Source organism: Schistocerca gregaria, chromosome 3, assembly GCF_023897955.1.
Source record: "Schistocerca gregaria isolate iqSchGreg1 chromosome 3, iqSchGreg1.2, whole genome shotgun sequence".
NCBI lineage: Eukaryota > Metazoa > Arthropoda > Insecta > Orthoptera > Acrididae > Schistocerca > Schistocerca gregaria.
The window spans coordinates 13,621,895-13,637,183 of NC_064922.1; positions in this window are offsets into that span (position 1 = coordinate 13,621,895).

Here is a 15,289-nt window from a genome sequence, read left to right on the forward strand (position 1 = left end):
CAGATGTGCATCGGAAACTAATACTGGTCTTCCAGGGAACGATCAAATCGTAAACTGTTTGAGACATTACTCTCATGGAGGTAAGTGCGCATGGTAACTGTTGTATTCAATTGTGGTGCACGTTCTGTGTTCTATCAACACTCTGATAGTCCACAGATTACAGAATGCCTCCAGATGTGCATCGGAAACTCCTACTGGTCGTCCTGGAAAAGATCAAAGTGTAGGCTGTTTGAGACACTATTTCCATGTAGGAAAGTGCGCATGGTGACTGTTGTATTCAATCCCGATCAAATTTCTTTGTTTCATCAACAATCTGATAGTCCACAGATTACAGAATGCCTCCAGATATGCATCGGAAACTACTACTGGTCTTCCAGGAAACGATCAAAGCGTAAACTGTTTGAGACATTACACCCATGGAGGAAAGTGCGCATGGGGAGTGTTGTATTCAATCCCGATGTAATTTCTGTGTTTCATCATCACTTTGAAGGTCCACAGATTACAGAATGCCTTCAGATGTGCATCGTAAACTAGTAGTGGTCTTCCATGGGAACGATCAAAGCGTAGACTGTTTGAGACGTTACTCAAATCGAGGAAAGTGCGCATGGTGACTGTTGTATTCAATCCCGATGCAATTACTGTGTTTCCTCAACACTCTGATAGTCCACAGATTACAGAATGCCTCCAGATGTGCATCGGAAACTACTACTGGTCTTCCAGGGAACGATCAAAGGGTAAACTGTTTGAGACATTACCCCCATGGAGGAAAGTGCGCATCGTGACTGTTGTATTCAATCCCGGTGCAATTTCTTTATTTTATCAACACTCTGATAGTCCACAGATTACAGAATGCCTCCAGATGTGCATCGGAAACTACTACTGGTCTTCCAGGGAACGATCAAAACGTAGACTGTTGTATTCAATCCCAATGCAATTTCTGTGTTTCATCAACACTCTGATAGTCCGCAGATTACAGAATGCCTCCAGATGTGCATCGGAAACTACTACTGGTCTTCCTGGGAACGATCAAAGCGTAGACTGTTTGAGACATTACTTCCATGGAGGAATGTGCGCATGGTGACTGTTGTATTCAATCCCGATGCAATTTCTGTGTTTCATCAACACTTTGAAGGTCCACAGATTACAGAATGCCTCCAGATGTGCATCGGAAACTATTACTGGTCTTCCAGGGAACGATCAAAGCGTAGACCGTTTGAGACATTACTCCCATGGAGGAAAGTGCGCATGGTGACTGTTGTATTCAATCGCGGTGCAATTTCTGTGTTTTATCAACACTCTGATAGTCCACAGATTACAGAATGGCACCAGATGTGCATCGGAAACTATTACTGGTCTACCTGGGAACGATCAAAGCGTAGACTGTTTGAGACATTACGCCAATGGATGTAAGTGCGCATGGTGACTGTTGTACTCAATCCAGATGCAATTTCTGTGATTCATCAACACTCTGATAGTCCACAGATTACAAAATGCCTCCAGATTTGCATCGGAAACTACTACTGGTCTTCCAGGGAACGATCAAATCGTAAACTGTTTGAGACATTACTCTCATGTAGGTAAGTGCGCATGGTGACTGTTGTATTCAATCCCGATGCAATTTCTGTGTTTCATCATAACTCTGATAGTCCACAGATTACAGAATGCCTCCAGATGTGCATCGGAAACTAATACTGGTCTTCCAGGGAACGGTCAAATCGTAAACTGTTTGAGACATTACTCTCATGGAGGTAAGTGCGCATGGGGACTGTTGTATTCAATCCCGATGCAATTTCTGTGTTTCATCATAACTCTGATAGTCCACAGATTACAGAATGCCTCCAGATGTGCATCGGAAACTACTACTGGTCTTCCAGGAAAAGATCAAATCGTAGACTGTTTGAGACATTACTCCCATGGAGGAAAGTGCGCATGGTGACTGTTGTATTCAATCCCGATGCAATTTCTGTGTTTCATCAACACTCTGATAGTCCACAGATTACAGAATGCCTCCAGATGTGCATCGGAAACTACTACTGGTCTTCCAGGAAAAGATCAAATCGTAGACTGTTTTGACATTACTCCCATGGAGGAAAGTGCGCATGGTGACTGTTGTATTCAATCCCGATGCAATTTCTGTGTTTCATCAACACTCTGATAGTCCACAGATTACAGAATGCCTCCAGATGTGCATCGGTAATGACTACTGGTCTTCCAGGGAACGATCAATGCGTTAACTGTTTGTGACATTACACCCATGGAGGTAAGAGCGCATGGTGGCTGTTGTATTCAATCCCGATGCAATTTCTGTATTTCATCAACACTCTGACAGTCCACAGATTAAAGAATGACTCCAGATGAGCATCGGATACTACTAATGGTCTTCCAGGTAACGAGCAAAGCGTAGACTCTTTGCGACATTACTAACATGGAGGAAAGTGCGCATGGTGACTGTTGTATTCAATCCCGATGCAATTTCTGTGTTTCATCAACACTTTGAAGGTCCACAGATTACAGAATGCCTCCAGATGTGCATCGGAAACTATTACTGGTCTTGCAGGGAGCGATCAAAGAGTAGACTGTTTGAGACATTACTCCCATGGAGGAAAGTGCGCATGTTTACTGTTGTATTCAATCAGGATGCAATTTCTGTATTTCATCAACACTCTGACAGTCCACAGATTAAAGAATGACTCCAGATGAGCATCGGAAACTACTACTGGTCTTCCAGGTAACGATCAAAGCGTAGACTGTTTGAGACATTACTCCCATGGAGGAAAGTGCGCATGGTGACTGTTGTATACAATCCCGAATCAATTTCTGTGTTCGTAAACACTCTGATAGTCCACAGATTACAGAATGCCTCAAAATGTGCATCGGAATCTACTACTGGTCTTCCAGGAAATGATCAAAGCGTAGACTGTTTGAGACATTACTCCCATGGGGGAAAATGCGCATGGTGACTGTTGTATTCAATCCCGATGTAATTTCTGTGTTTCATCAACACTCTGATAGTCCACAGATTACAGAATGCCTCCAGATGTGCATCGGAAACTACTACTGGTCTTCTAATGAACGATCAAAGAGTAGACGGTTTGAGACATTACTCCCATGGAAGAAAGTGCGCATAGTGACTGTTGTATCCAATCCCGAAGCAATTTCTGTGTTTCGTCAACACTCTGATAGTCAACAGATTACAGAATAGCTCCTGATGTGCATCGTAAACTACTAGTGGTCTTCCAGGGAACGATCAAAGCGTAGACTGTTTGAGAGATTACTCAAATGGAGGAAAGTGGGCATGGTGACTGTTGTATTCAATCCCGATGCAATTACTGTGTTTCATCAACACTCTGATAGTCCACAGATTACAGAATGCCTCCAGATGTGCATCGGAAACTACTAATGTCTTCCAGGGAACGATCTAAGCGTAAACTGTTTGAGACATTACCCCCATAGAGGAAAGTGCGCATGGTGACTGTTGTATCCAATCCCGAAGCAATTTCTGTGTTTCATCAACACTCTGATAGTCCACAGATTACAGAATGGCTCCAGATGTGCATCGGAAACTACTACTGGTCTTCCAGGGAACGATCAAAGCGTAGACTGTTTGAGACATTACTCCAATGGTGGTAAGTGAGCATGGTGTCTGTTGTATTCAATCCCGATGCAATTTCTGTGTTTCATCAACACACTGATAGTCTACAGATTACCGAATGCGACCAGATGTGCATAGGTAACTACTACTGGTCTTCCAGGGAACGATCAAAGCGTTAACTGTTTGAAACATTACACCCATGGAGGTAAGTGCACATGGTGACTATTGTATTCAATCCCGATGTAATTTCAGTGTTTCATCAACACTCTGATTGTCCACAGGTTACAGAATGCCTCTAGATGTGCATCGGAAACACCTACTGGTCTTCCAGGGAGCGATCAAAGAGTAGACTGTTTGAGACATTACTCCCATGGAGGAAAGTGCGCATGGTGACTGTTGTATTCAATCCCGATCAAATTTCTTTGCTTCATCAACAATCTGGTAGTCCACAGATTACAGAATGCCTCCAGATATGCATCGGAAACTACTACTGGTCTTCCAGGGAGCGATCAAAGAGTAGACTGTTTGAGACATTACTCCCATGGAGGAAAGTGCGCATGTTTACTGTTGTATTCAATCAGGATGCAATTTCTGTATTTCATCAACACTCTGACAGTCCACAGATTAAAGAATGACTCCAGATGAGCATCGGAAACTACTACTGGTCTTCCAGGTAACGATCAAAGCGTAGACTGTTTGAGACATTACTCCCATGGAGGAAAGTGCGCATGGTGACTGTTGTATTCAATCCCGATTCATTTACTCTGTTTCATCAACACTCTGATAGTCCACATATTACAGAATGCCTCCAGATGTGCATCGGAAGCTACTAATGGTCTTCCAGGGAACGATCAAAGAGTAGACTGTTTGAGACTTTACACCCATAGAGGTAAGTGCGCATGGTGACTGTTGTATTCAATCCCGATGCAACTTCAGTGTTTCATCAACACTCTGATTGTCCACAGATTACAGAATGCCTCTAGATGTGCATCGGAAACACCTACTGGACATCCTGGAAACGATCAAAGTGTAGGCTGTTTGAGACACTACTCCCATGTAGGAAAGTGCGCATGGTGACTGTTGTATTCAATCCCGATCCAATTTCTTTGTTTCATCAACAATCTGATAGTCCACAGATTATAGAATGCCTCCAGATATGCATCGGAAACTACTACTGGTCTTCCAGGGAACGATCAAAGAGTAGACTGTTTGAGACATTACTCCCATGGAGGAAAGTGCGCATGGTGACTGTTGTATTCAATCACGATGCAATTTCTGTATTTCATCAACACTCTGACAGTCCACAGATTAAAGAATGACTCCAGATGAGCATCGGAGACTACTAATGGTCTTCCAGGTAACGATCAAAGCGTAGACTCTTTGCGACATTACTAACATGGAGGAAAGTGCGCATGGTGACTGTTGTATTCAATCCCGATGCAATTTCTGTGTTTCATCATAACTCTGAAGGTCCACAGATTACAGAATGCCTCCAGATGTGCATCGGAAACTATTACTGGTCTTCCAGGGAACGATCAAAGCGTAGACCGTTTGAGACATTACTCCCATGGAGGAAAGGGCGCATGGTGACTGTTGTATTCAATCCCGATGCAATTTCTGTGTTTCATCAACACTCTGATACTCCACAGATTACAGAATGCCTCCAGATGTGCATCGGAAACTGCTACTGGTCTTCTAATGAACGATCAAAGAGTAGACGGTTTGAGACATTACTCCCATGGAGGAAAGTGCGCATAGTGTCTGTTGCATCCAATCCCGAAGCAATTTCTGTGTTTCGTCAACACTCTGATAGTCAACAGATTACAGAATGGCTCCAGATGTGCATCGTAAACTACTAGTGGTCTTCCAGGGATCGATCAAAGCGTAGACTGTTTGAGAGATTACTCAAATGGAGGAAAGTGCGCATGGTGACTGTTGTATTCAATCCCGATGCAATTACTGTGTTTCATCAACACTCTGATAGTCCACAGATTACAGAATGCCTCCAGATGTGCATCGGAAACTACTAATGTCTTCCAGGGAACGATCTAAGCGTAAACTGTTTGAGACATTACCCCCATAGAGGAAAGTGCGCATGGTGACTGTTGTATCCAATCCCGAAGCAATTTCTGTGTTTCATCAACACTCTGATAGTCCACAGATTACAGAATGGCTCCAGATGTGCATCGGAAACTACTACTGGTCTTCCTGGGAACGATCAAAGCGTAGACAGTTTGAGACATTACTCCCATGGAGGAAAGTGCGCATTGTGACTGTTGTATTCAATCCCGATGCAATTACTGTGTTTCATCAACACTCTGATAGTTCGCAGATTACAGAATGCCTCCAGATGTGCATCGGAAACTACTGCTGGTCTTCGAGGGAACGATCAAAGCGTAGACTCTTTGAGACATTACTCCCATGGAGGAAAGTGCGCATGGTGACTGTTGTATACAATCCCGAAGCAATTTCTGTGTTCGTAAACACTCTGATAGTCCACAGATTGCAGAATGCCTCAAAATGTGCATCGGAATCTACTACTGGTCTTCCAGGAAATGATCAAAGCGTAGACTGTTTGAGACATTTCTCCCATGGGGGAAAATGCGCATGGTGACTGTTGTATTCAATCCCGACGTAATTTCTGTGTTTCATCAACACTCCGATAGTCCGCAGATTACAGAATGCCTCCAGATGTGCATCGGAAACTACTACTGGTCTTCAAATGAACGATAAAAGAGTAGACGGTTTGAGACATTACTCCCATGGAGGAAAGTGCGCATAGTGACTGTTGCATCCAATCCCGAAGCAATTTCTGTGTTTCGTCAACACTCTGATAGTCAACAGATTACAGAATGGCTCCAGATGTGCATCGTAAACTACTAGTGGTCTTCCAGGGAACGATCAAAGCGTAGACTGTTTGAGAGATTACTCAAATGGAGGAAAGTGCGCATGGTGTTGTTGTATTCAATCCCGATGCAATTACTGTGTTTCGTCAACACTCTGATAGTCCACAGATTACAGAATGCCTCCAGATGTGCATCGGAAACTACTAACGTCTTCCAGGGAACGATCTAAGCGTAAACTGTTTGAGACATTACCCCATAAAGGAAAGTGCGCATGGTGACTGTTGTATCCAATCCCGAAGCAATTTCTGTGTTTCATCAACACTCTGATAGTCCACAGATTACAGAATGGCTCCAGATGTGCATCGGAAACTACTACTGGTCTTCCTGGGAACGATCAAAGCGTAGACAGTTTGAGACATTACTCCCATGGAGGAAAGTGCGCATCGTGACTGTTGTATTCAATCCCGATGCAATTTTGGTTTCATCAACTTTCTGATAGTCCACAGATTAGAGAATGCCTCCAGATGTGCATCGGAAACTACTACTGATCTTCTAGGGGACGATCAAAGCGTAGACTGTTTGAGACATTACTCCCATAGATTAAAGAGCGCATGGTGACTGTTGTATTCAATCGCGGTGCAATTTCTGTGTTTTATCAACACTCTGATAGTCCACAGATTTCAGAATGCCTCCAGATGTGCATCGGAAACTAATACTGGCCTTGCAGGGAACGATCAAATCGTAGACTGTTTGAGACATTACTCCCATGGAGGAAATTGCGTATGGTGACTGTAGAATTCAATCCCGATGCAATTTCTGTGTTTCATCAACACTCTGATAGTCTACAGATTACCGAATGCGACCAGATGTGCATCGGTAACTACTACTGGTCTTCCAGGGAACGATCAAAGCGTTAACTGTTTGAAACATTACACCCATGGAGGTAAGTGCGCATGGTGACTATTGTATTCAATCCCGATGCAATTTCAGTGTTTCATCAACACTCTGATTGTCCACAGATTTCAGAATGCCTCTAGATGTGCATCGGAAACACCTACTGGTCATTCTGGAAACAATCAAAGTGTAGGCTGTTTGAGACACTACTTCCATGTAGGAAAGTGCGCATGGTGACTGTTATATTCAATCCCGATCAAATTTCTTTGCTTCATCAACAATCTGATAGTCCACAGATTACAGAATGCCTCCAGATATGCATCGGAAACTACTACTGGTCTTCCAGGGAACGATCAAAGAGTAGACTGTTTGAGACATTACTCCCATGGAGGAAAGTGCGCATGGTGACTGTTGTATTCAATCCCGATGCAATATCTGTATTTCATCAACACTCTGACAGTCCACAGATTAAAGAATAACTCCAGATGTGCATCGGAAACTACTACTCGTCTTCCAGGGAACGATCAAAGCGTAGACTGTTTGAGACATTACTCCAATGGAGGTAAGTGCGCATGGTGACTGTTGTATTCAATCCCGATGCAATTTCTGTGTTTCATCATAACTCTGATAGTCCACAGATTACAGAATGCCACCAGATGTGCATCGGAAACTAATACTGGTCTTCCAGGGAACGATCAAATCGTAAACTGTTTGAGACATTACTCTCATGGAGGTAAGTGCGCATGGTGACTGTTGTTTTGAATCCCGATGCAATTTCTGTGTTTCATCATAACTCTGATAGTCCACAGATTATAGAATGCCTCCAGATGTGCATCGGAAACTACTACTCGTCTTCCAGGAAACGATCAAATCGTAGACTGTTTGAGACATTACTCCCATGGAGGAAAGTGCGTATGGTGACTGTAGAATTCAATCCCGATGCAATTTCTGTGTTTCATCAACACTCTAATAGTCTACAGATTACCGAATGCGACCAGATGTGCATCGGTATCTACTACTGGTCTTCCAGGGAACGATCAAAGCGTTAACTGTTTGAAACATTACACCCATGGAGGTAAGTGCGCATGGTGACTATTGTATTCAATCCCGATGCAATTTCAGTGTTTCATCAACACTCTGATTGTCCACAGATTACAGAATGCCTCTAGATGTGCATCGGAAACACCTACTGGTCATCCTGGAAACGATCAAAGTGTAGGCTGTTTGAGACACTACTTCCATGTAGGAAAGTGCGCATGGTGACTGTTGTATTCAATTCCGATCAAATTTCTTTGCTTCATCAACAATCTGATAGTCCACAGATTACAGAATGCCTCCTGATATGCATCGGAAGCTACTACTGGTCTTCCAGGGAACGATCAAAGAGTAGACTGTTTGAGACATTACTCCCATGGAGGAAAGTGCGCATGGTGACTGTTGTATTCAATCCCGATGCAATTTCTGTATTTCATCAACACTCTGACAGTCCACAGATTAAAGAATGACTCCAGATGTGCATCGGAAACTACTACTGGTCTTCCAGGGAACGATTAAAGCGTAGACTGTTTGAGACATTACTCCAATGGAGGTAAGTGCGCATGGTGACTGTTGTATTCAATCCCGATGCAATTTCTGTGTTTCATCATAACTCAGATAGTCCACAGATTACAGAATGCCTCCAGATGTGCATCGGAAACTACTACTGGTCTTCCAGGGAACGATCAAAGCGTAAACTCTTTGAGACATTACTCCCATGGAGGAAATTGCTCGTGGTGAGTGTCCTATTCAATCCCGATGCACTTTCTGTGTTTCATCATAACTCTGATAGTCCACAGATTCTAGAATGCCTCCAGATGTGCATCGGAAACTACTACTGGTCTTCCTGGAAACGATCAAATCGTAGACTGTTTGAGACATTACTCCCATGGAGGAAAGTGCGCATGGTGACTGTTGTATTAAATCCCGATGCAATTTTGGTTTCATCAACACTCTGATAGTCCACAGATTAGAGAATGCCTCCAGATGTGCATCGGAAACTACTACTGATCTTCTAGGGGACGATCAAAGCGTACACTGTTTGAGACATTACTCCCATGGATTAAAGAGCGCATGGTGACTGTTGTATTCAATCGCGGTGCAATTTCTATGTTTTATCAACACTCTGATAGTCCACAGATTACAGAATGCCTCCAGATGTGCATCGGAAACTACTACTGGTCTTCCAGGGAACGATCAAAGCGTAGACTGTTTGAGACATTACTCCAATGGAGGTAAGTGAGCATGGTGTCTGTTGTATTCAATCCCGATGCAATTTGTGTGTTTCATCATAATTCTGATAGTCCACAGATTACAGAATGCCTCCAGATGTGCATCGGAATCTAATACTGGTCTTCCAGGGAACGATCAAATCGTAAACTGTTTGAGACATTACTCTCATGGAGGTAAGTGCGCATGGTGACTGTTGTTTTCAATCCCGATGCAATTTCTGTGTTTCATCATAACTCTGATAGTCCACAGATTATAGAATGCCTCCAGATGTGCATCGGAAACTACTACTGGTCTTCCAGGAAACGATCAAATCGTAGACTGTTTGAGACATTACTCCCATGGAGGAAAGTGCGTATGGTGACTGTAGAATTCAATCCCGATGCAATTTCTGTGTTTCATCAACACTCTGATAGTCTACAGATTACCGAATGCGACCAGATGTGCATCGGTAACTACTACTGGTCTTCCAGGGAACGATCAAAGCGTTAACTGTTTGAAACATTACACCCATGGAGGTAAGTGCGCATGGTGACTATTGTATTCAATCCCGATGCAATTTCAGTGTTTCATCAACACTCTGATTGTCCACAGATTACAGAATGCCTCTAGATGTGCATCGGAAACACCTACTGGTCATCCTGGAAACAATCAAAGTGTAGGCTGTTTGAGACACTACTTCCATGTAGGAAAGTGCGCATGGTGACTGTTGTATTCAATCCCGATCAAATTTCTTTGCTTCATCAACAATCTGATAGTCCACAGATTACAGAATGCCTCCAGATATGCATCGGAAACTACTACTGGTCTTCCAGGGAACGATCAAAGAGTAGACTGTTTGAGACATTACTCCCATGGAGGAAAGTGCGCGTGGTGACTGTTGTATTCAATCCCGATGCAATTTCTGTATTTCATCAACACTCTGACAGTCCACAGATTAAAGAATAACTCCAGATGTGCATCGGAAACTACTACTGGTCTTCCAGGGAACGATCAAAGCGTAGACAGTTTGAGACATTACTCCCATGGAGGAAAGTGCGCATGGTGACTGTTGTATTCAATCCCGATGCAATTACTGTGTTTCATCAACACTCTGATAGTTCGCAGATTACAGAATGCCTCCAGATGTGCATCGGAAACTACTGCTGGTCTTCGAGGGAACGATCAAAGCGTAGACTCTTTGAGACATTACTCCCATGGAGGAAAGTGCGCATGGTGACTGTTGTATACATTCCCGAAGCAATTTCTGTGTTCGTAAACACTCTGATAGTCCACAGATTACAGACTGCCTCGAAATGTGCATCGGAATCTACTACTGGTCTTCCAGGAAATGATCAAAGCGTAGACTGTTTGAGACATTACTACCATGGGGGAAAATGCGCATGGTGACTGTTGTATTCAATCCCGATGTAATTTCTGTGTTTCATCAACTCTCTGATAGTCCACAGATTACAGAATGCCTCCAGATGTGCATCGGAAGCTACTACTGGTCTTCTAATGAACGATCAAAGAGTAGATGGTTTGAGACATTACTCCCATGGAGGAAAGTGCGCATAGTAACTGTTGCATCCAATCCCGAAGCAATTTCTGCGTTTCGTCAACACTCTGATAGTCAACAGATTACAGAATGGCTCCAGATGTGCATCGTAAACTACTAGTGGTCTTCCAGGGAACGATCAAAGCGTAGACTGTTTGAGAGATTACTCAAATGGAGGAAAGTGCGCATGGTGACTGTTCTATTCAATCCCGATGCAATTACTGTGTTTCATCAACACTCTGATAGTCCACAGATTACAGAATGCCTCCAGATGTGCATCGGAAACTACTAATGTCTTCCAGGGAACGATCTAAGCGTAAACTGTTTGAGACATTACCCCCATAGAGGAAAGTGCGCATGTTGACTGTTGTATCCAATCCCGAAGCAATTTCTGTGTTTCATCAACACTCTGATAGTCCACAGATTACAGAATGGCTCCAGATGTGCATCGGAAACTACTACTGGTCTTCCTGGAAACGATCACAACGTAGACAGTTTGAGACATTACTCCCATGGAGGAAAGTGCGCATGGTGACTGTTGTATTCAATCCCGATGCAATTACTGTGTTTCATCAACACTCTGATAGTTCGCAGATTACAGAATGCCTCCAGATGTGCATCGGAAACTACTGCTGGTCTTCGAGGGAACGATCAAAGCGTAGACTCTTTGAGACATTACTCCCATGGAGGAAAGTGCGCATGGTGACTGTTGTATACAATCCCGAAGCAATTTCTGTGTTCGTAAACACTCTGATAGTCCACAGATTGCAGAATGCCTCAAAATGTCCATCGGAATCTACTACTGGTCTTCCAGGGAACGATCAAATCGTAAACTGTTTGAGACATTACTGTCATGGAGGTAAGTGCGCATGGTGACTGTTGTTTTCAATCCCGATGCAATATCTGTGTTTCATCATAACTCTGATAGTCCACAGATTATAGAATGCCTCCAGATGTGCATCGGAAACTACTACTGGTCTTCCAGGAAACGATCAAATCGTAGACTGTTTGAGACATTACTCCCATGGAGGAAAGTGCGTATGGTGACTGTAGAATTCAATCCCGATGCAATTTCTGTGTTTCATCAACACTCTGATAGTCTACAGATTACCGAATGCGACCAGATGTGCATCGCTAACTACTACTGGTCTTCCAGGGAACGATCAAAGCGTTAACTGTTTGAAACATTACACCCATGGAGGTAAGTGCGCATGGTGACTATTGTATTCAATCCCGATGCAATTTCAGTGTTTCATCAACACTCTGATTGTCCACACATTTCAGAATGCCTCTAGATGTGCATCGGAAACACCTACTGGTCATTCTGGAAACAATCAAAGTGTAGGCTGTTTGAGACACTACTTCCATGTAGGAAAGTGCGCATGGTGACTGTTGTATTCAATCCCGATCAAATTTCTTTGCTTCATCAACAATCTGATAGTCCACAGATTACAGAATGCCTCCAGATATGCATCGGAAACTACTACTGGTCTTCCAGGGAACGATCAGAGAGTAGACTGTTTGAGACATTACTCCCATGGACGAAAGTGCGCATGGTGACTGTTGTATTCAATCCCGATGCAATTTCTGTATTTCATCAACACTCTGACAGTCCACAGATTAAAGAATAACTCCAGATGTGCATCGGAAACTACTACTGGTCTTCCAGAGAACGATCAAAGCGTAGACTGTTTGAGACATTACTCCAATGGAAGTAAGTGCGCATGGTGACTGTTGTATTCAATCCCGATGCAATTTCTGTGTTTCATCATAACTCTGTTAGTCCACAGATTACAGAATGCCTCCAGATGTGCATCGGAAACTAATACTGGTCTTCCAGGGAACGATCAAATCGTAAACTGTTTGAGACATTACTCTCATGGAGGTAAGTGCGCATGGTGACTGTTGTTTTCAATTCCGATGCAATTTCTGTGTTTCATCATAACTCTGATAGTCCACAGATTATAGAATGCCTCCAGATGTGCATCGGAAACTACTACTCGTCTTCCAGGAAACGATAAAATCGTAGACTGTTTGAGACATTACTCCCATGGAGGAAAGTGCGTATGGTGACTGTAGAATTCAATCCCGATGCAATTTCTGTGTTTCATCAACACTCTGATAGTCTACAGATTACCGAATGCGACCAGATGTGCATCGCTAACTACTACTGGTCTTCCAGGGAACGATCAAAGCGTTAACTGTTTGAAACATTACACCCATGGAGGTAAGTGCGCATGGTGACTATTGTATTCAATCCCGATGCAATTTCAGTGTTTCATCAACACTCTGATTGTCCACAGATTACAGAATCCCTCTAGATGTGCATCGGAAATACCTACTGGTCATCCTGGAAACGATCAAAGTGTAGGCTGTTTGAGACACTACTTCCATGTAGGAAAGTGCGCATGGTGACTGTTGTATTCAATTCCGATCAAATTTCTTTGCTTCATCAACAATCTGATAGTCCACAGATTACAGAATGCCTCCTGATATGCATCGGAAGCTACTACTGGTCTTCCAGGGAACGATCAAAGAGTAGACTGTTTGAGACATTACTCCCATGGAGGAAAGTGCGCATGGTGACTGTTGTATTCAATCCCGATGCAATTTCTGTATTTCATCAACACTCTGACAGTCAACAGATTAAAGAATGACTCCAGATGTGCATCGGAAACTACTACTGGTCTTCCAGGGAATGATCAAAGCGTAGACTGTTTGAGACATTACTCCAATGGAGGTAAGTGCGCATGGTGAGTGTTGTATTCAATCCCGATGCAATTTCTGTGTTTCATCATAACTCTGATAGGCCACAGATTCTAGAATGCCTCCAGATGTGCATCGGAAACTACTACTGGTCTTCCTGGAAGCGATCAAATCGTAGACTGTTTGAGACATTACTCCCATGGAGGAAAGTGCGCATGGTGACTGTTGTATTCAATCCCGATGCAATTTTGGTTTCATCAACACTCTGATAGTCCACAGATTAGAGAATGCCTCCAGATGTGCATCGGAAACTACTACTGATCTTCTAGGGGACGATCAAAGCGTAGACTGTTTGAGACATTACTCCCATGGATTAAAGAGCGCATGGTGACTGTTGTATTCAATCGCGGTGCAATTTCTATGTTTTATCAACACTCTGATAGACCACAGATTACAGAATGCCTCCAGATGTGCATCGGAAACTACTACTGGTCTTCCAGGGAACGATCAAAGCGTAGACTGTTTGAGACATTACTCCAATGGAGGTAAGTGAGCATGGTGTCTGTTGTATTCAATCCCGATGCAATTTGTGTGTTTCATCATAACTCTGATAGTCCACAGATTACAGAATGCCTCCAGATGTGCATCGGAAACTAATACTGGTCTTCCAGGGAACGATCAAATCGTAAACTGTATGAGACGTTACTCTCATGGAGGTAAGTGCTAATGGTGACTGTTGTTTTCAATCCCGATGCAATTTCTGTGTTTCATCATAACTCTGATAGTCCACAGATTATAGAATGCCTCCAGATGTGCATCGGAAACTACTACTGGTCTTCCAGGAAACGATCAAATCGTAGACTGTTTGAGACATTACTCCCATGGAGGAAAGTGCGTATGGTGACTGTAGAATTCAATCCCGATGCAATTTCTGTGTTTCATCAACACTCTGATAGTCTACAGATTACCGAATGCGACCAGATGTGCATCGGTAACTACTACTGGTCTTCCAGGGAACGATCAAAGCGTTAACTGTTTGAGACATTACACCCATGGAGGTAAGTGCGCATGGTGACTATTGTATTCAATCCCGATGCAATTTCAGTGTTTCATCAACACTCTGATTGTCCACAGATTACAGAATCCCTCTAGATGTGCATCGGAAATACCTACTGGTCATCCTGGAAACGATCAAAGTGTAGGCTGTTTGAGACACTACTTCCATGTAGGAAAGTGCGCATGGTGACTGTTGTATTCAATTCCGATCAAATTTCTTTGCTTCATCAACAATCTGATAGTCCACAGATTACAGAATGCCTCCTGATATGCATCGGAAGCTACTACTGGTCTTCCAGGGAACGATCAAAGAGTAGACTGTTTGAGACATTACTCCCATGGAGGAAAGTGCGCATGGTGACTGTTGTATTCAATCCCGATGCAATTTCTGTA